The sequence below is a fragment of the Gadus chalcogrammus genome, chromosome 2 (assembly GCF_026213295.1).
Source record: "Gadus chalcogrammus isolate NIFS_2021 chromosome 2, NIFS_Gcha_1.0, whole genome shotgun sequence".
In the NCBI taxonomy this organism is placed as follows: domain Eukaryota; kingdom Metazoa; phylum Chordata; class Actinopteri; order Gadiformes; family Gadidae; genus Gadus; species Gadus chalcogrammus.
This window is the reverse complement of record NC_079413.1, coordinates 11,925,328-11,945,251: the sequence shown is the minus strand read 5'-3', so window position 1 is coordinate 11,945,251 and position 19,924 is coordinate 11,925,328. Positions and strand designations below refer to the sequence as shown.

At 41.4% G+C, this 19,924-nt stretch overlaps 1 long non-coding RNA gene across 1 annotated transcript; it reads left to right on the top strand.

Annotated features, from left to right (window-relative positions):
• Positions 1–750: 750 nt before the first annotated feature.
• Positions 751–14,783, top strand: LOC130374720 (uncharacterized). The gene is made up of 3 exons (XR_008893668.1): positions 751–866; positions 13,501–13,663; positions 14,091–14,783. It is a non-coding gene; the product is annotated as an uncharacterized LOC130374720 (long non-coding RNA).
• The last annotated feature ends 5,141 nt before the right edge of the window (positions 14,784–19,924 follow it).

Below are 19,924 nucleotides of genomic sequence, written 5' to 3'. Positions count from 1 at the left end.
CAAGGACCCAGTCCTCTCAGCAGCTGTAGCCTACTGAAGTACTAGTTAGCTAGTTAGTACTCCCAGAGAAGGCTCCAGTCCCCTCAGCAGATGAAGCCTATCGAGGTACTAGTTAGCTAGTTAGGACTCAAAGACAAGGATCCAGTCTTCATAGCAGATATAGCCTATCGAGGTACTAGTTAACTAGGTAGTACTCAAAGACAAGGACCCACCCTTCTCAGCAGCCTATGGAGGTACTAGTTAGATATGTTTTACTCCAAGAAAATGCCCAGTCCTCTCAGCAGTTGTAGCGTACTGAGGTAGTAGTTAGCTAGTTATTACTAGGTTACATGCAAAGATAACTTACCTGGATCCTGAGACCCTTGGCAGTGAAACCTAAGACTCTTGGCAGTGTTTTTGTTGGACAAATGTCTCACTCTCTCGCTCTCTCTCTCTCGACTTCAATAAGTCTCAAGCAAGTGTTTGGATTTCCTAGTAAATTATGTTAGTGACAAGTCATAGTGACAAGATTTTAGGCTTAACACAGAGTTTTCTAAACGTGTAGCTTTGTCATACTTTAGCATAGAGAAGAGAGTGGAAATAAAATGAGTAGTATCTTATCAACTCTGAGTTAATAATAATAATAATAAATTGTATTTGTATTGCACTTTGTATTACTGGAATCTCAAAGTTCTGCAAAGAAGAGTTACCATCATTTACTTAGAACTTAACAAAGAAAGAATGAAAGCATGTAGTGGAGTGTGTTAAAGTCAAAAGCGCTGTTACGTGATGGATCCTTGCGACTCTGCTCAACAGTGCTGTCTCCATGGAGCTCGCATCTTCTTCATTGTTCTCCAAAATCCTCTCCACATAAGAAAATCCACCTGGTGAGTGTGTGTATGCGTATGTGAATTGCTTGTGTGTGTGTGTGTGTGTGTGTGTGTGTGTGTGTGTGTGTGTGTGTGTGTGTGTGAGAGTGCGTGCGTGCGTGCGTGCGTGCGTGCGTGCGTGCGTGTGTGTGTGTGCGAAAGTGTGTGTGTCTATGGTCTCAAAATTAGCACTCAACCTGCCAGAACCCCACAGCTTTTACTGGCTCTAAACCCCTGGTAGCCTCACCATGGGGGACAAAGTAAAGAAGTTGGGGGATGGATGGACAGACAGGCAGACGGATGGATGATAGATAGATAGATGGATGGGTGGATCAATGGATAGATGGCTGGATGGATGAACGATGACAGAACAAACTAGACATGTCGCCGCATGTGCATTTTATAAAGAAATTGTGTGTGGTTGCACCTACTCGTCATGTGCGCAATGTTCCGCGAGCATGCCGACATGCTAATGCCAGCGAGGCTAATGAGTGAGCACGCCGAGTTTCATGACCCTGGCCCGCTTTGAGGCAGGCTTGCGATTGATCGGACGATGGGGATCCTAGCAACAGCATCAGTTGTGATTTTAAATTGTTGTTACCTCAGAACAAATTGTTCACATTACTCCATATCCCAGTTGAAATCAAAGCTCAAAACTCACTTTTTCAAATCTGTGTTCCCCTCCTGGTCTTCCCATCCAACATCACCACATCACCATCAGCCATTGTCCACTTTATTTTAACCGTCTGCTTGGGTTGGTCTATACAAATTTGTCACGCACTGCATTGATATATGCCCGACTTTTTGGCAGGAGTTTGCTAGCCTGGGTATACCCATGCTGCCTTGCGCGCGATTTCATTTCGCGGAGCTAGGGCAGCCTGGATTCCATGGATCCGATTTTTCGCCTGAGATAGGGAACCAATCACAGAACGGGGAGGGATGGCAAGACGATGACGACGTCAATCCGACACACCCATCGTCGTCTTCCTCATCGAATTTCTGTCGCTCTACATACGTTATCTGGTATAATTTGATACAATTGGCTATGAGCTATGTACAGACTCATATGATAGACATTCGGAGCGCCCAATAAACGGCTCCGGGCAATCGTAAACCATACCTCAAATACGAGAAAATGAATCTGTGGTTCCCAGACCTCTTCTCAATGTAGATTGAGATGAGGTCTGGCGTAGGCCAGGCTAGGAGTTTGGTTCAAATCAAAAAGTAAACGTTGGGGTAGATGGTTAAAAATGAAGATGGATGGATGAATGGGTGAATGTATACATGGATTGACGGAAAGGTGGACAAATGGTGTGCTTCGTGGAGCTACAGAAATGTATATTTGTCTTCTCAAATGATTTTCAAGTGGAAGTTGTTGTACCTTTGGGAGATGCAGACCACACAAGAGCAGAGGGCGAACCTAGCAACGCTCTCGGTGTGTATTCATTAAAAGGTATACAGTTCCCCAAGCATTTGATTTCATTATTTACATTGTGAGGCGTGTTGTGTAGCCAGTACATTCACGTAGTAGCTCATCCATGTCAGGTTCATTTTCAATATTATTCCAGTCCAACTCTGAGCCCAACAGTGCTTGATTACACTACGGAGAGTCGGTCTGCGCAAGATTTAGTGCCCAGCAGCAGCCAGCCCATTTAATCTGATGTGAATGTTTAATGTGTTTTTATTGTTCTGTTATTATGTGCCTAATAAACAATAACAAGAACCATGACGACAATATTCCCCCCCCTCTTCGCTTCGTTCCTGGTAATGAACGATAATAGGTTCAGGTCAGAACCGGTTTGTTTACCAACAGACAGGAAGTTAACTGCTTCATGAAGTGGCCACAATGGAGTCATTTGGAAGCACCGCTCTTGTCGTTAGCCTTGTCTTGAACAAAGTGTTCAAGACAGTGTTCAATTCGCATGCAGAGTTTGTAGTTTAAGCACCGTATGAGGATGTATGGCCATTGGCCTGCAGCCAGACACTTCCTTGGCTGACGTAATGCAGATGAATACAAAGAACATTGGAAGAGAGTAGTCAATGTCTGTTCAATCTCTACTTAGTTTTAATAGTCTAAAAGGACAATTTAATTGGATGTGTGCACTCACACCGCCGTTTACTTTAGGTTAGTTTCAAACTGATTTGGTTTAGTTTAGTTGTGTTGAGTTTAGATTTGTTTTGGTTTATTTGGTTTAGATTGTTTAAATTTGGTTTAGTTTAATTTCGATTTCTTAGATTACTACTTTTAATTGGGTTACGTTTGGGTTGGGCACGGTTGGTTGAGTTTAGTTTGGGTTGATTCAGTTTGGCTTTCTTTTGCTTGGTTAGAGGTGTGAAGAACTACCAATCCACACTAGGATCATGGAAAGGTGGCTGTATTTTGGAATGTCGCTTTCTTATGCCCAGAGATTATATGTAAACAAACATATGTATGTCTTCTGAACCATCCATGGCTCAAATAAGCGAAATAATTTTTTAATATCCAAATATTTGGGCTACAGAAACAATCATAGGTGCGAGTACTGCACAAGGGAGTGATGAAAGTGCATCCTTCGATTACAAAAAACGAACCCAACCAAATAGGTGGGGTCATGCTCTACACATCATTGGACCACAGAGATGGAGTTACATTGTGAGGAGTTCAACGTCACAACACATTTCCCATGAAGACTCAAGCAAGGTAGAGATGTTGCTATGAGGCATTGGATATTTTCAAGGTTAGCATGACAAAGAGCCCAGAAAGTATGCAGGAGACAGACTTGTATTGTTAACAGTGTTTTTGTCTGTAAACTTCAGTCATATCTGCTCGTTCCCTTTTTAAATTCTGATTCTTGTTTCATTCCTTTTGTTTCCTTAATTTGGATTGGTTGTTTGTGTGTTTGATTTTTCAATTACACATTCCTTCCGACCCCCCCCCCCCCCAAACACACACACACAAACACATAAACATGCAAAAACAATTACCCACCCACACACACACACATAACACAGCCCAAATACAACACATAAACCAACTCAAAAACATACTCACTCAAAAAAAGAACACACAAATACGCACACATAAACATGCACAAACACGCACACAAAAACCCACATACTGACCCACATACAGATACCGACATAGACTCACAAAAAAAAGCATTCATGACCACCCCACCCCCCCACACACACGCACGCAAACCTACACACACACACACACACACACACACACACACACACACACACACACACACACACACACACACACACACACACACACACACACACACACACACACACACACACACACAGAAAGAGAGCCCCAGCAAAGCCACGCCTTGGATCATTGGGACACACAGCAATAACCTGACTGTTCTCACTTCAATCACCAGACAAAGAAGCACACTTGCCATACTCACACACACACACATACACACACTGATTTGACACAGATACACACACAAACACACACACACAAACACTGTCCGCAGGAACAAACACACATACATACACACACACACACACACAAACACACGATACAGATACAGGCACACCAACATACACACACACTTGACGCATATAAGGACACACAAACATACAGAAACGCACATGCTGGACACAGATAAACAAGACACACAATAGATATGGACTAAAACAAACGCACGCATAAAAACACGTGCATAGTACATAATACATCAGTATTTTATAATTCTGTACGCTTGGTAAGAAGCATGTGCTCATGTGTGTTTTTGTGGGCTGAATGGTTGGTTATGTGTGTGTGTGTGTGTGTGTGTGTGTGTGTGTGTGTGTGTGTGTGTGTGTGTGTGTGTGTGTGTGTGTGTGTGTGTGTGTGTGTGTGGTTTAGGGAATGGTTGTTAATAAGCATGTGTTTGTGGGTATTTATGATTGGATGTGCCCAACATGCACGGGTGTGTATGCATGTGCTTGTGTTTATGTGTAAATGCAGGCACATTTGAGTGTGTGTGCTTGTGTGTGTGTGTGTGTTTGTGCATCTGTGCATATGTGTGTGTACGTGTTATTTGTGAAAGATTAGAGCAGAACAGAGTGTAGGTCAGTGCTAAGCACACGCTTCCTCCCTCCATATTTCCCGCTGGGAGTGCGAGAGGAATGTCTGATGTGCATGCAGAGAGAGAGACAAGAGAGATGAAGGGAGTGAGATTAGGAGTCACAGAGCTATTGAGAGAGGGGGGGTAAAGAGACAGAGCGAGAGAGATGGAGATATAGAGATGGAGGGAGATACAAGGGGAGAGAGGGTATACTAGGCAGTTGGTGAGGAAGAGAGAGAGTTGGAGAGAGACATAGTGGACATAGTGGGACAAAAGGAATGGTATAATGCTGTTGTTGCCTGAGCCGTTCAGTAATGCTAAATTCAACCCAACAACCACACCGTCACACACACACACACATACAGAAATGGACCTCCGCACTTAACAGAAAAAAAAGAGGGATGGAGAGAGAGAGAGAGAGAGAGAGAGAGAGAGAGAGAGAGAGAGAGAGAGAGAGAGAGAGAGAGAGAGAGAGAGAGAGAGAGAGAGAGAGAGAGAGAGAGTAAAATTATTGAGATGGGGGGACAGATTGGATTGGTTGTTTAATTGGGGTGTTTTCTCGCACACACTGCTGATGCAGTGCTTCAGTGATTTGCACAGCTGCATAATGGCCCTATGAGGAAGATATACACACAAAAAAACCGCTGCAATTAATTGTAAAAGGACAATTCTGATATTTTGAACATTGAGCCCCCTTTCTGGGTTGTCTAGGCTGAAATAGAGTGGTTAACACCGAAATTTGGAATATTGGTCCTGTCTCGGGTATTTGGCTAATTTCGAACCGCCCCTGCCGGCTTCACATGGCTGGCTATGGGCATTCAGAAACCTACCCTAAACATTCGTTTTCAGAAATGTGAAAATCACAGAGTAGTTAGCGGTGTTCGTTGATGATCACATCAAGTATCATAGTGAAATACAGTTTCTGTCGTGTTTTATTTGGTGTTTTGTTAATCCATTGAAACAAAAACTGGACTGGAACCAGAAACGGAAAGGGGGGCTGGTTACACTCTTTTTGCTCGTTTCTAGCCCAACTGTTGAGACGGAGAACCGAGCAAGCATTGTTAAATACTTCACTCCGATTGGTCCATAATGTTCCAAGGGAACAACAGATCACCTCCGTGTTTCAGCAGTTCCAAATCAAGATGTTTAGTTCGGGCAGATGTTTCCAAAACAATATGCTGAATGCACTATATGGAAGAATATTTTAATTTCAGCTGATTAATTCGATCAAACACTGAACACACACAGAAACTAATATCTTATCACAGTTGGTAGCTGTTGTGTGAGCAGAATAAATAAGGCTGTCCCGTAAATTGCACTGTAAAAAACGGACTGTGAAATTCACAGATTCTTACTGGCAGAAATTGACAAGTAACTTACTGTAAAAACTAATCACAGTATTATAACAGTAAAAAAAAAAAATGTCATTATTATATACTGTATCTACTGGTTACATTTGTAGTGTGGTAACTGTTAAATAAAACACAGCAATAGTCAAGTACTGTATGTCTGGTTACAGCAGGCACGGCGCCAGGATTCCAGTTGTGGATGGGCAAGACCAATATTGTGGGTGGTCCATAAATTAAAAATGTTATCAAATCCCTGTTTAACCTAATACAAATGACTGACTAATATACTTTTATTTTATCTGTGCATATAGAGATTTGAATAGCTTGATGTTCTTTAACTATTTTGTTGCATTGTAAAAAGTTTCGGTGCATAGGACGGACCTATCCGCGATCTCTCCTTAGGCCTTTTTACACTGCCAAGCCGGTTCGGTCGCGGCTTGGCACGCAAGGAGCGTTCTTCTGCGTCTTTCCCGTAGATCGCACCATCTTTCAACGTCTTTGTTAAATGCGACTGCAACACATTCTCTCCCATGATGGTCTCGTAATTACGAGATAAGATATCGTAATTACGAGATCCTTATCTCATAATTACGATATCTTATCTCGTTATTACGAGATCCTGAGTGTGCTAACGCAGGGTTGCCAACAGTCACGCCCCTGGCGTGACTCTCACGCTTTCACCATCAATCTCACGCTGTCACGCACACGCAAGAAATGTCACGCCAAAATAAAAAATCCTCCCGTTCATTTGCTGCGGGAGCAGACTAACAGCTGTATCATCTGCCTACCTACAACGTGATCACGGCAGTATTCTCTGATCGTTGATTCGCTGAAAACCACGCACATGATACTAAGTTGCGTTTGAAAAGGTCAGAGAGAGTTCAGAGCCGGAGTCGGAGCCCACTGATGCGCGTTTGGGGATGGGTCGGTCGCGACCGATTCGTTCACAACGAATGAATCCCGAACGTGAACGACAAGAACTTGTTCCACAAAACAAGAAGAACTGGTTCTTTGATTCTTTTTTTTTTAACATAAAACAAAAATATGGTTACGTAAATAAAATATACAAACGAACAGAGCTTCGTCTCCCCGCCACCTTATATCGATTGAGTCTACAACGTTCTCAAAGATTCAGCCAATGAGAGGTAGCAATGGTGTTGCCATGGCACCTGGGTAAACAAATGACAAGGTGGTACCGTCGAATTTGCGCGCTTTCTCTGTCTGACGTATCTTGGGTCATACCATTCGACGTGGGGCCACTAATATATCCCCCTACATTTCCGAAAATAGACTTGACCTCCATCTGTTTATTGGGTAAACGCATTTCCTAATCCCATGAGCCTTTTCTCCATTCTACGTCAATTCAAGAACAAACAAAGAAATTAAACTGCAGTTCGTATTTTTTATTTATAACCATGAAAGTTCTGTAATGCCTGAATTATGAAGAATTAAATGTAAAGTAAAATAAAATTATAAAAATAAAACCATGAATGACATATAGAGAGTAGGGCTGTCACTTTTTATTCGAAGTTCGAATATTCGTTCGAAGGTGGGGTGAAAAGTTCGAATTCGAAGTGTAATTCTCCATTCGAACTGTAAAAATGCGCTATAAAGAAGAGAGCGGCGAGTGGCTTTTCCTCAATAAAGCGGCCCTCCTGGATCCCCGCTTCTCCCGGTTAGTCCACCTTTCCCCTGCACAGAAACATCTCGTGACTGAAAGCCTCTCACACGAGCTCATTGAAACGGAGACCGACACTGATCGCACACGACAGGGAGAAAAGTCCGCTGCTGCGCTGGGCGCGATGGGCAGCCTGTTTGGGGACTTATACAGCACGGCTGACAGAAGCAGCTGCAGCGGTAACGGAGAGCTGCGAGACTACTTGTAATTTTCTTTCCGTAAGGAATAAAAAGAGCAGCATGCCGTGTTGGAGGTCGGCCTCACAGATTGTTCGTTTATATAGGCTGTGTGTGCCATGGACGACATGCGCTCCGCATATCGCGCTCCGAGCAGTTATTGTTAATGCGTAAAAGACAGCCGCACTTGTGTGTCGGAGCTTCCTCTTGTTGTGTTTACAAATGTGTTATCAAAGATGTGTTTTTATCCTGTGCTGTTATGAATTCAGTAGGAATACGTGATTTCCACAAGAAATAAAAAGAAACACGACAACAGTCGTTGTCGTGTTTCTTTTTTTCTTTTTTTTTTAATAGTTCTATGGGGGGGGGGGGGGGGGGGTCGAATGTATTCGAATGTATTCGAATTAATTATGGACATTCGAAATTCGTTCGAATTTCATTTTTGGAAAAAGTGACAGCCCTAATAGAGAGTAAGCAAGTGGTATAAATATTGGTGGGACGTTTGCCTATACAAAATAGTATATCTTGTCGAATTTCACAGGGGGTAGAGCCTAGCCCAGGGTATATCTTGGAATACTTGAGAATCGGGCGAGTGGCACTTTTAAATTCCCCAAATGATTCAAGGTGGCCCAGATTGTACATTTTGAAAAAGAGTTTCCATTCTTTAACTTTTTTTCATAGATGAGGCTTTATACTAAACGAGGACTATTTTGCATAAAACATTTTTTTAGGGTTAAGGGTCGTCCAAAAAATTTGCCGCTCACACTAATATTTTAGAGTCTCACTCCAGCCAAAGTCCCAAAGTTGGCAACCCTGGCTAACGGCTACATTAGCTGTGAAACTTGTTTTTATTTGGTGAATGCTCAGCGCCACCGTATGAATGCAATGCGCCACCGTACAAAATCGCAGACCTAAACTAGTGAATTTAGTGGGATGTCCAGATATGTTCACCAAATCTGGTCACCATTGTTAGCATTGCAAATGCCATTTGTGCCATTGATCTGTAAACGTAACACTTGCTGTTCATTAAAACATAAAATAAACATTTGGATAATATTACGGACCAAAACGTTACTCATTAATTATATAGGTAGGCTACTGTGTTTTGACACATTAGTTATCTTAGTATTATGACTTTACACAATAGTTATGTTAATACTGTGATTTTACACAGTAAAAAGTAGATTAGTGTGTTTTTAGACCTATTTCACAGTACTAGTATTCACAGTTATTAACTGTGGAGAAAAACAGTAAATTGCTGTGGATTTAAAAAAAAAATCATGGTGTGGAAAAATGATATACTACAGGGGTGTTGATACAGCAGAGGCGTAGCTTGGTTTGCTTACAACCTAGTTGCAGTTAAATAAGCTCTTGAGCTCCTCTCGATTAGTTTTTGTAATGAGAACCACTTGATATTATGGGAAATGCTAATCCAATATGTTCCAGGCCACCCGCAGATAAGAGAGTTTAGTTGTTTTTAAAAGTTACTTTTTTAATCAACGTGCCATTTATTTTTTATCACTGCCTGGGGAGATGCATCCGAGAGATGCACACGGACAGTTTTGATAGTGACGGAGGCAAATAACCTATTTGTGAAAGCAAAACAGCAAGCTCATTGATGTAACGAGGCAGGTTTATATGAAACAGTGTGTGTATTGCCTATTTATTTTGATTGAAATGTTCATTGCAAGTTTCCTATTTACGTCTGGTGTGCCCCTACTGTCCACAAGCACCCCCTTATGGATATTGAGAATTGTTGCCACGCCCCAATGGGGGTGGTGTCATATATATGAAAGAGGGCATTCAAAGATACTATGATGATCAATAAGGAGGCCGAAGCCCTAAAGGAAGTTACGCAATTAATAGGTGACTTCGGAATCAAGGACAGTAGCAAATAAGCTATAGACCTGGGTCCTCTTTTAGATCAAAGAGGGTGCTGAAGTGCACTATTAAAGGGGACCTATTATGCTTTTCGACTTTTATGACCTATAAACATTGTGATAATGATTGATAGTCATGATTAACCATACACAAAAAACGATGTCGATTTTCGTGAAACTCTTCCTCTCATCTGGGCGCTTTCAGCATTCTCTGTCAACGCTCGGTTTCGTCCTTCTCCGCCCCCTCGCCCCCCTCCTGCCAACCCAACTCCGTTGTGATTGGTTAACTTCCTTGAAGCGCGCACGGGCAGATTTGACCAGGCTTATGGGGGCGCGGCAGGAGTGCCTCTACGTAGATGATTTCCCGGAAATGTGAACAAGTGAATCGCAAACGTTGTCCCGAGTGTTTAGCGCTCTGCACAGCCACCCATGACTGTCTGCAGGGAATACATCGAAATGCATGTACGTCATTATTTGACACTTTAGTATGGTTAAACATGACTATCAATCATTATAACAACGTTCATAGGTCATAAAAGTCGAAAAGGCATAATAGTTCCCCTTTAAGGTGATACATCTTCATCTAGGTTTGTGTAAATTACACGGAAATCATAAACTTGTTTGCAACGTGAAATGTGCTTACACTATAATGTTCCTTATCACAGCGTCCCCCTCCTATCATAGGGATATAGAATCAATATGTTTGGCGTTGATTCAGAATATACATTTAACATCCATTAAATACAGGAAATATGCGTGCATGTTACATAAAATGAAATAATGTCCATAGGTCTTAAACAAGTGCATATGGGAGGAATAGCAACCTTGGACGTGGACGATGGCCCATTGAAAAGAATAGTTAAAAGAAACGTAAGCGTCACATGTTTAGAGCCCTTATTGTAAAACGACTATGTTTTTCCGCTGTAAACCAACTTAGTAACACTAAATTTTGGTGTGAGACTGGGTTAAAGGGACATGGTAAGTTTCAATTTTGTAGGAGAACTGTTGCAAAAATCAGAAAAATTGGATAGTTGTTTTGACGTATCCATAATTTGAGGCATCTCTGCTGCCAGTGAGTTTAAATTGAGCAGGCCAAGCTATAGCAACAGTTTAATTATGATGATGTTTCTCATGGTTTATTCAGTCAATGGTAGACAAAGAGACTCTTCAATGCAAAAAGCTCAATAGCCATTCCAATTTATATCCTAAATCAAATCGTTAATATGGTCAGCGTAATGCCCGATAGTAATAACAGCACCCACAAAATTCAGGACACTGAATTTTGTTAATTATTCTGCCTATTCCTGGAATCGCCTTCTTGCATCGCACGGCTCGCAGCACGCGATGGAGAGCACCACGAACCACAGAGAATGAAGAAAGAGTTAATTGTGAATATCCCACATTAAGCCAGCTAGCTTTGAGGTGGTTGGCAAACTGTTGGAGTAGCTACATTTAACATTTATTGCACTCATTGCAAATGTACTACCCTACACTACTATATTTACTCAGCTACACTACACAACTACACTGTAAAACCTAACAGTACATCTTACTAAAAGAACTAAGTAGACGTAACTTAAATCTCAAAAATCGTTGGGGTTACTCATTCACCTGAATGAACAGAACCTAAGAATCAATAATTGATATAATAACTCTTTTGTTTTGAGTGCTGCTCAAATATGGAACATTTTAAGTCTAACTTATTTATTCCAGTGTGTTCCATTGACTTATTTAACTTAAATGTAGCTATATCATTTTCATTAGACTATATAAGCTACACTTTGTGTGATTAGTTTTTATTGCTATCTCTATTATTTATAATCATTTCTGATGATTATGCAATGCCCAATTAAAACAAATAATTACTGTGACATAATTTCAATGATCACAGTGTAAAGATTTAAAGTTAATCACAGAATATTGGCATAAATAAATAAGCTTATGACACACATTTTCGTTCAACTTTTTTTGATTGTGTCTCAAACAGCTTGTGTGTCTTTTAACAGGCGCTAGCTCTTTATGTTTGGGAAACCCATTTATCAAAAACGGCTGAATCCGAATACTCATACTTGACTACTATATAGTATGCATTTTGCAGTACGCCAAAAAATATAGCGCGTCGGAATGCTCAGTAGCCTACGCATTGTGTAGAAGACGTTTCCGAATGCGTGCTACCGCCAAAGTAAACCACGGAGATCACTACGCTATCCCACAATGCAACCGGAGTCTAGTAACGAACGAAGAAGAGATGGCTGACCCGACACCAACAGAAAGACGTCGTAGAAAGAGAACACCGATGCTAAAGAGATGGCATGTTTAAAAATAATAATAATTAGTAAAGCTGTTTAAATGACTACTTGAAATGACCATGGAAATGTTATGAATGTTCAGCATTCAGCTTAATAAATAATGTGGCGACTCCTACACCCGGGGAGTCTGGGTATTCATAATGTTTGGGGAAAAGGGGTTTTATTGTCTTTTTATAACTTGATGTGTTATTAGGTTAAGTGGGGTTAACGGGTTTGGGTTCTTTATTGTTTGTGTGTTAATTGTGATGTGTGTGATCGGGACCATTAGTGAGAGTGTTGTGTGTGTTGGTCAGTTGTGCCGTGTTTTCTGTTGTGTGTTTGTGTTTGAATATAGCCAGCTCTCGTGGTCGTGCGGTGCACTAAGGCACGAGAGTAGCGCCGCCATTTAAACTTGGGCTCCCGTCTCGTCCTTCCCGCGCTGCTCGCCACAGTAATTTAAGTTGGATCAGAGATTGGTGAATCCATTGTGTTCATTTAACTTGATTGGTTTAAGGCAATCGGTTTCCTCAAATGAATTGAGTAGACGAAATGTAAATTTAAGTTGTTGCAACTAGAATGTAATAAGTTAGATGAACACATGTTATATACGTTGAATGAATTGCTGCATTTAAGTGTAAAAAGCTAATTCTTTACATTTCACCTCAGTAAATGGAATTAGTAATGCTAACTCATAATACACATGTCACAATAACTCTAGCTATAAGAGTTATCTTTACTTACATAAAATAATTGCTGGTACTTAATTTATTTGAGTTAGTAAACTTAAATAGTTCAAGGCAATCGGTTTCCTCAAATAGTTTAAGTTCAACTAACTTGTCAGGTTTTACAGTGTACTAGACTATATTATAACTACATTTTGACTTCATCTACACTATGCTGAAAATTATAAAACTGAAACACACATAAACGCACACACACAGACATACACACACACACACACACACACACACACACACACACACACACACACACACACACACACACACACACACACACACACACACACACACACACACACACACACAGATGAAGACAACACTACACTACAGACAGACCCACTCCACTTACATACACACACGTGAAACTACATACACTGACATTACACTACACTACCGTTCTACTACTTTATGCAATGCTTCCATGGAATTGAGACACTGTGACACACTGTTTCACAGTTTCTGAAACAACATTTTTTGGATGTGTGCAAATGACAGGGAAAGTTTGAGGGAAGGTATGATGTCATCCTGCCAGCAGCCAGCAACGACGTGTTACTTGGAGCCTGCAGCTCTTTGCTCTCTACACCCCAAAACAAGGCTGTGCTCATGCCACCACGGATGCTGTGGAGTGACATCTCTTCCTGACATCAGCCAAATGGCAGTGAGTTGAACTCAACTTTTGAGATGTGAAACAGAAGAAGCAACAAGTATATGTAAAGATGGAAAAAATAAAATAGACATTTTAGAAATCTATTTTCTACTGTTTTGGGAACGTTAATAGATTAATAATGTACTATTTGTTCATAAAATAAGCAAGCAAAAGATGTCACATTAATCATTTGAAATGCATTTGTGCAATGTGTAAAATCTAAATGCGTCGTCATCGTTTAATTTTCTTGTTGCAAGTCGATTGGGCAAAGGCCTTAACTAGTAAATGTAACGTAACGTAATGTATAAAATAGGACAACATTACACTAGATGTAACGTTTATAAGGTTTTAAAATTTCAAATGACTTAGTTACATTGAAAATCCCCCACACATGTTTTATAACAATAATACAATTCCATTGGATTTCTCCACTCCACAGGGTGGGCAACCTCATGGCTAGCCCAGTTCTGCTGCCATGGTATACCCCAGTACTCCTGCCGGGCTCTTCTGCTTGGGCCAATACACCAGATGACACGATACCCCCTGCTGATGGCTGGGTCCACTGAGGATCTGTAAGGGGTTCCTGGTTCTCCAGCAGACAGCAATCCTCTACCCAGCAAACAACCACTTACACCTCACGTTGTGTCCTAACAAACACTGCCAAGACCTTGTGGCATCTGCTGGACCCGCTGTTGGCAAGCTACATGTATCCTGATTGGATTCCAAACAATAGACTTTACAACAATTCAGGAATAGCACGTTTGTTGCAACAACAGCAGATATATCATGATTCCCTGCCTCGTAATCACCACATGACTTTCAAGAGGAGATAAGAATATTTGAAGAAGTGTGAAGAAGAATCGCTTGTTCAGTGAATTACAGTCACCATAGTACTTTTTTTTATAATTTTTATTCAAATGCTTGCAATTAGGTGTTGGTTGGCAGCCTACTCGATGTTTTGAGTGTCGTGCTGTGGAAGCTATTTTTATAGCTCCCAAAGTAACGTTTGTCAGCAAGTCGAAGAATTAGGGGATTTGATTAAGCGCTAATATCTGGACACATCGCACGCACACACACACGCACGTACGCATGCACGCACGCACGCACACACACACACACACACACACACACACACACACACATACACACACATGCACTCACACACATACAGTTGTCTCATAGCCTTGTCACTATGGCCACCAACGTTGGTGGTGGGCGGGAGACTCATTGGTGGCGTCCTCGTTACATAACAGGAACCTGTGAGAAGCGCTCTGTTTGTTTTCAAGCACAGGCAAGTCATCAAGGACTGCATATGGCCACCAACACATACTGATCAGCACAGTCACCATGCACGGTTCAAGAGCCACAGAGTGAACCATAAGGGTTCACAGTCATCTCACTGCAGCATGTTTCCAAGACTTCTGAATATTTTTGTGGGTGATTTCGAAACACGTATCAATAAAATAAAATTCAATAAACTCAAAGAACTGTAACAACCCACAAGTACCGGTACAAGACAATAAAGTGAAGTGTCTAAATGTTGTGCTGTACAAGGTCCATTAAAGTGTTTTAAAGACTAAAATAGCATAAATATATATGAGGAGTGAGTATGGAATTGGTTTTCAAAAGGAGTGACCTGTATCTTTGTCCGGAGGGTAGGTGGTCTTGATGGTGGTGCAGATTTGGTTTTGTCTGAGGCTATCGTCTGCTGTGATTGGTGTTAAGTGATACTTGGTGCAGTCCAATGATTTTGCTGCTCATGCATTACATCATAATACATTTATGCTTGATAATTCCAATCCTATTATCTATAATTGAAAGCTCTGCATGTCTGTATCAGAACTATCAGTAACGTACAAGTGACAGTTCTGACGTACAATTTATTTTTAATCCTGTTTAATAATCACCAACATGATCCAAAAACCCATTAATATGTAATCTACATAGGAACATCCAAAGGGGGCGTCAAAATTTGTTTTAGTGTCCTGGCAATGTGTTGTTCTTGCATTCTTTCTGATATCAAGCAACTTCTCTGCTCATCATCAACAATGTGCTCCCAATGTCCCGAGGGTGCGAGACGGGGACTCACTGACAGAGGGAAGAGCTCCTTCCTGAACGTAAAAACTGAGTCTCTAGCCTCACCCTCCAACATCAAAGTCCAACAGCCATTTTTCGAAAGAATATATATTGTGTCCGTTGTACTTCTTTATAATTCTATTAATTTTATTTATTTATAATGTCTTACAAGTTTTTGATCCACATGAAACCCAAGGTTAAAAAATTTAAAAATGCAGTGCACCACCATAGATGGAGCAGTATTTTTCTAATTTAGGATTTGCATTGGTATGTGTGTGTGCATGTGCTTGTGCGCGTGGTGTTTGTGTATGCAAATTGTAATAAATAAATCAGGCCTAGAAATAAATTATTAGAGACCCCGCCATTGGGCATGTTCAAAATGTTCCCTGTGACCTTGAACATCATACATCATGGCATTAGCATTCTGACAGAATCTGCTGAACATGTGATGTGTTTGAAAGATGCTTTGCCTCGCAGTCTTCCCTCCTCTGTCCCCTAAATATATACTCAGTCAAGCCCTTCAGTTTCCTCTTGGTTCAACAAATGACCTGGTCAGCTGCCACATTTGTGGAGGACTTTATCAGCTGCGATTTCTATTTCTTTCTCTCTCTCTCTCGCTCTCTCTCTCTCTCTCTCTCTCTCTCTCTCTCTCTCTCTCTCTCTCTCTCTCTCTCTCTCTCTCTCTCCCTCTCTCCTATAGACACACACAAACAGATACACACATTGGCCCATACACTCTATATCTATCTCTCTCACTCTCTCACATACACAATTACACACACACACACACACACACACACACACACACACACACACACACACACACACACACACACACACACACACACACACACACACACACACACACACACACACACACTCTCTCATAGCAGTGTCAATATCCACTGTGAAACTGAATCTGTCTCCAATTCCTTTAAAAGTTTTTTTTTGTTTCTTGCCATTAAGTGTGTTATTTAGCTTATTTATGTAGTGTGTGTGTGTGTGTGTGTGTGTGTGTGTGTGTGTGTGTGTGTGTGTGTGTGTGTGTGTGTCTGTCTATCTGTTTTTCTAAGTGTATGGATATATATATATATATACTTTTTTTTGGTGGTGGTGTAGCTGCAAACCACCAGGTAGGCAACACAAGAGGAGGGGTGGGAAGGTGTGGAGGGGTGAGAAGGTGTGGAGGGAGGGAGGGAGGGCTGGAGGGAGGGAGGGAGGGAAGGGGGATGGAGGGATGGAGGGAGGAAGGGATGGAGGGATGGAGGCAAGCATGGAGGATGTAGGGACAGAGGAGGGGTGATGAGGACACAAGAGGAGAGATGTGTCAGAGGGCTCTTGGCATTCTTATCATGCTGAGACTCGCTACCGGACCAACAGGCCTGCTGGCTGCCTGCCGTGCTGTTTGTGTTTGTGTGTGTGTGTGTATGTGTATGTGTATGTGTGTGTGTGTGTGTGTGTGTGTGTGTGTGTGTGTGTGTGTGTGTGTGTGTGTGTGTGTGTGTGTGTGTGTGTGTGTGTGTTTGTGTGTGACCATCAGAATGTTGAGTCATGGGATTAGAGTGTGCAACACCTTTACACCGGCTCTGTCATACTCATCAACACGTCAGTGAAGAGCACCATCATCATCTACACCATCTTCTTCTTCATCCTTGGACCTGATATGTTTGTGATGAGCTAAGGACCAGAGGTGTGTGTGTGTCTGTGTTTACAGTTGTCTACACGGGTGAAGTTGCAACTTTGAGGGTGTAATGGCCAACGTTACTGTGATCAATCTCGCTTTATTAAAGGCACAAAAAGCAACCAGTGCAATATTCAGCAGTGACCTACCTTTCAACTGAATTCAATATCATTGAATATTGAGCATTCTGGGCAAAGATGTTTTTTTTACCTACTCTTGAGTCTGGACTGTACAAAAGCAAGGCATAATTGCACACTTCTTCAGGCAAGTGACCTTCGTCTAGCAAATTAGAATCATTAGAATCCTTTCCTCAAGATGAGGAATCAGCCGCAGCTGAACACATCTAACACTTCCCCCAAACATCTAACCTTTTAAATGTTCACTTTCAACATGGCAAAGTGAAACCATTCATTCAACATAAGATAAGGTAGGTCCTTTAGATAAGGTTGATATGGATATGTGTTTTTTTTCCAAGGTTTGTTGCAAAAAAAGGAGAGATGAACAGATTTTGCTGACGATCTCTTAGTAAGTTTACACGCACAGTTTAATGGCGGCCGGGGATATACTTCTTATAGGGGGTAACCACATTGGCAAGACACTGGCTTCCTCCATCCTCTTCGCTACCTTTTCAAATAAATCGCTGTTTCTCATTTTCCGACGGCGACAACAACACGACTATTGTCTCCTTCTACTTTTGGCTCACGGCCCTGGGAAGAATTCTCGAGCATGAGCAGAACGCAAAACCCGATTCCAATCCGATTTAACGTATACATGCACGATTAATAATCTGACTATGAGAAACCCGATGCTGTCTGATTTTAGTCAGACTAAGGTGTAAACATCTTAAAAAAAATCTCTGCCGTGTAAATGCACTGACGATCTGTTACCTTTTAGCGGGTCCTCGTCCATTGTATGCCGAGTCTACAGATGGCAGATGATACCGTTCCAACCTGTAGCCCCTTTCAAGGAAAAGCGCTGCACACAGATACAATGCTACTGTTATGTAGATCAATTTATCTATTCAAAAGTGTTTGCCTCCAGCTTCTCTAAGTAAATATCTAGTAAAATATTCACAACATCCAATTTTGATAGGGAAGCTCTGCAGAGTTTAACCCTTGAGTTCATTAATCGTTTACTGAGCCAAATTTGATCATCTTATTTGCCATCAATGTCCCACATTCCTTTGCAGCATTTTGACAGGTTGTTGCCAGTCTTGCCTTGATGTGACATTGCATGAAGAAAGCGGCGCACAACGAAAGCCCCTGCAATACTCTTCAATGTCTCACATCCTAAGATCCGCTAAGCCCTGATCTGTCATAGATGCGACCCAAGGTGCAGATATATTCATATGTATACCAGATTTAGTAAAACTGTGTATTCTGTGTGCTCAGCAACCTGAGCATAAGCCTAGTGCTCCTTCCCACACAATTGCATTCTCTGTTAACGATTCTCTAATGATTCTGCCTCTTAGTATATATATATATTTTTTTAACTAAAATTTAGATTCAGGACAGGTATTCTGGTATATCAGGTAGAAAAACACAAAATATTTTATGCTAACCGTTTCCCTATGCCAAAATGAAAAGGGACTGCTGTTTTCAAGTCAATCCATGCTTAGGCTTTGGTTCTAAACTAAGCCAATGTTTTTAGTTGTTCTCTGGTTACAGGGCAACTGGGTCAACTTTAACAGAAAAATAATAACTTTGCGAACGAGAGGACCACGTGGTCAGTAATGGCAGATGATGGACTTTCTGAAAAAAAAACCTGGCGGTCCGACCAAAGGAACCTTACAGCAGCAGTAGATTTAGGAGTAATCATATAGAGGAAGAGCTTCATAGAGTCAGAGTCATGCCAAGGTCAGTGTATCATAATCCATTAATCAAAGCATGCTAGGTGGTGGCGCAAGTGAAAAAGGATGATTTGGTACATGCATGAAGTAGGCCAAATTGGAAGAAGTCTATGTGTGTGTGTTTTTGTGTGTGCGTGTGTGTGTGTGTGTGTGTGTGTGTGTGTGTGTGTGTGTGTGTGTGTGTGTGTGTGTGTGTGTGTGTGTGTGTGTGTGTGTTTCTGTGTGTGCGTGCGGGTGTGAGGGACTGTCATTTTAAGTAGGCCTATCACCTATAATGTGTGAGCTGTTCTCTTGTATCGATTTTGTTTAATTTGCCATATTTAAGCTACCTCAAAAAATAATTCAAACCACAGTATTGACCTATAACACTAACTGTTCTTGCATTGAATTTTGTGTTGATTGTATTTACACTGTGACATAAATCATGTTTGACAAAAAATCCCATTAATTCATACATTAAATAATTGATATATTTATATGTACAACATGTGTTCAACTAGATCCGAGCATCACGATTATTATTACATAATTATACTACGTTCGAAGAGCAGAGCTCGAGGCGCAACGCGTATACTTTCAGCTGCGACGCAATGATGACGTGTGATGAAGCCGATTTGACTGAGCACACAAATGATGAACGGAAACGCCAGTGCGCGCGCCCTATATT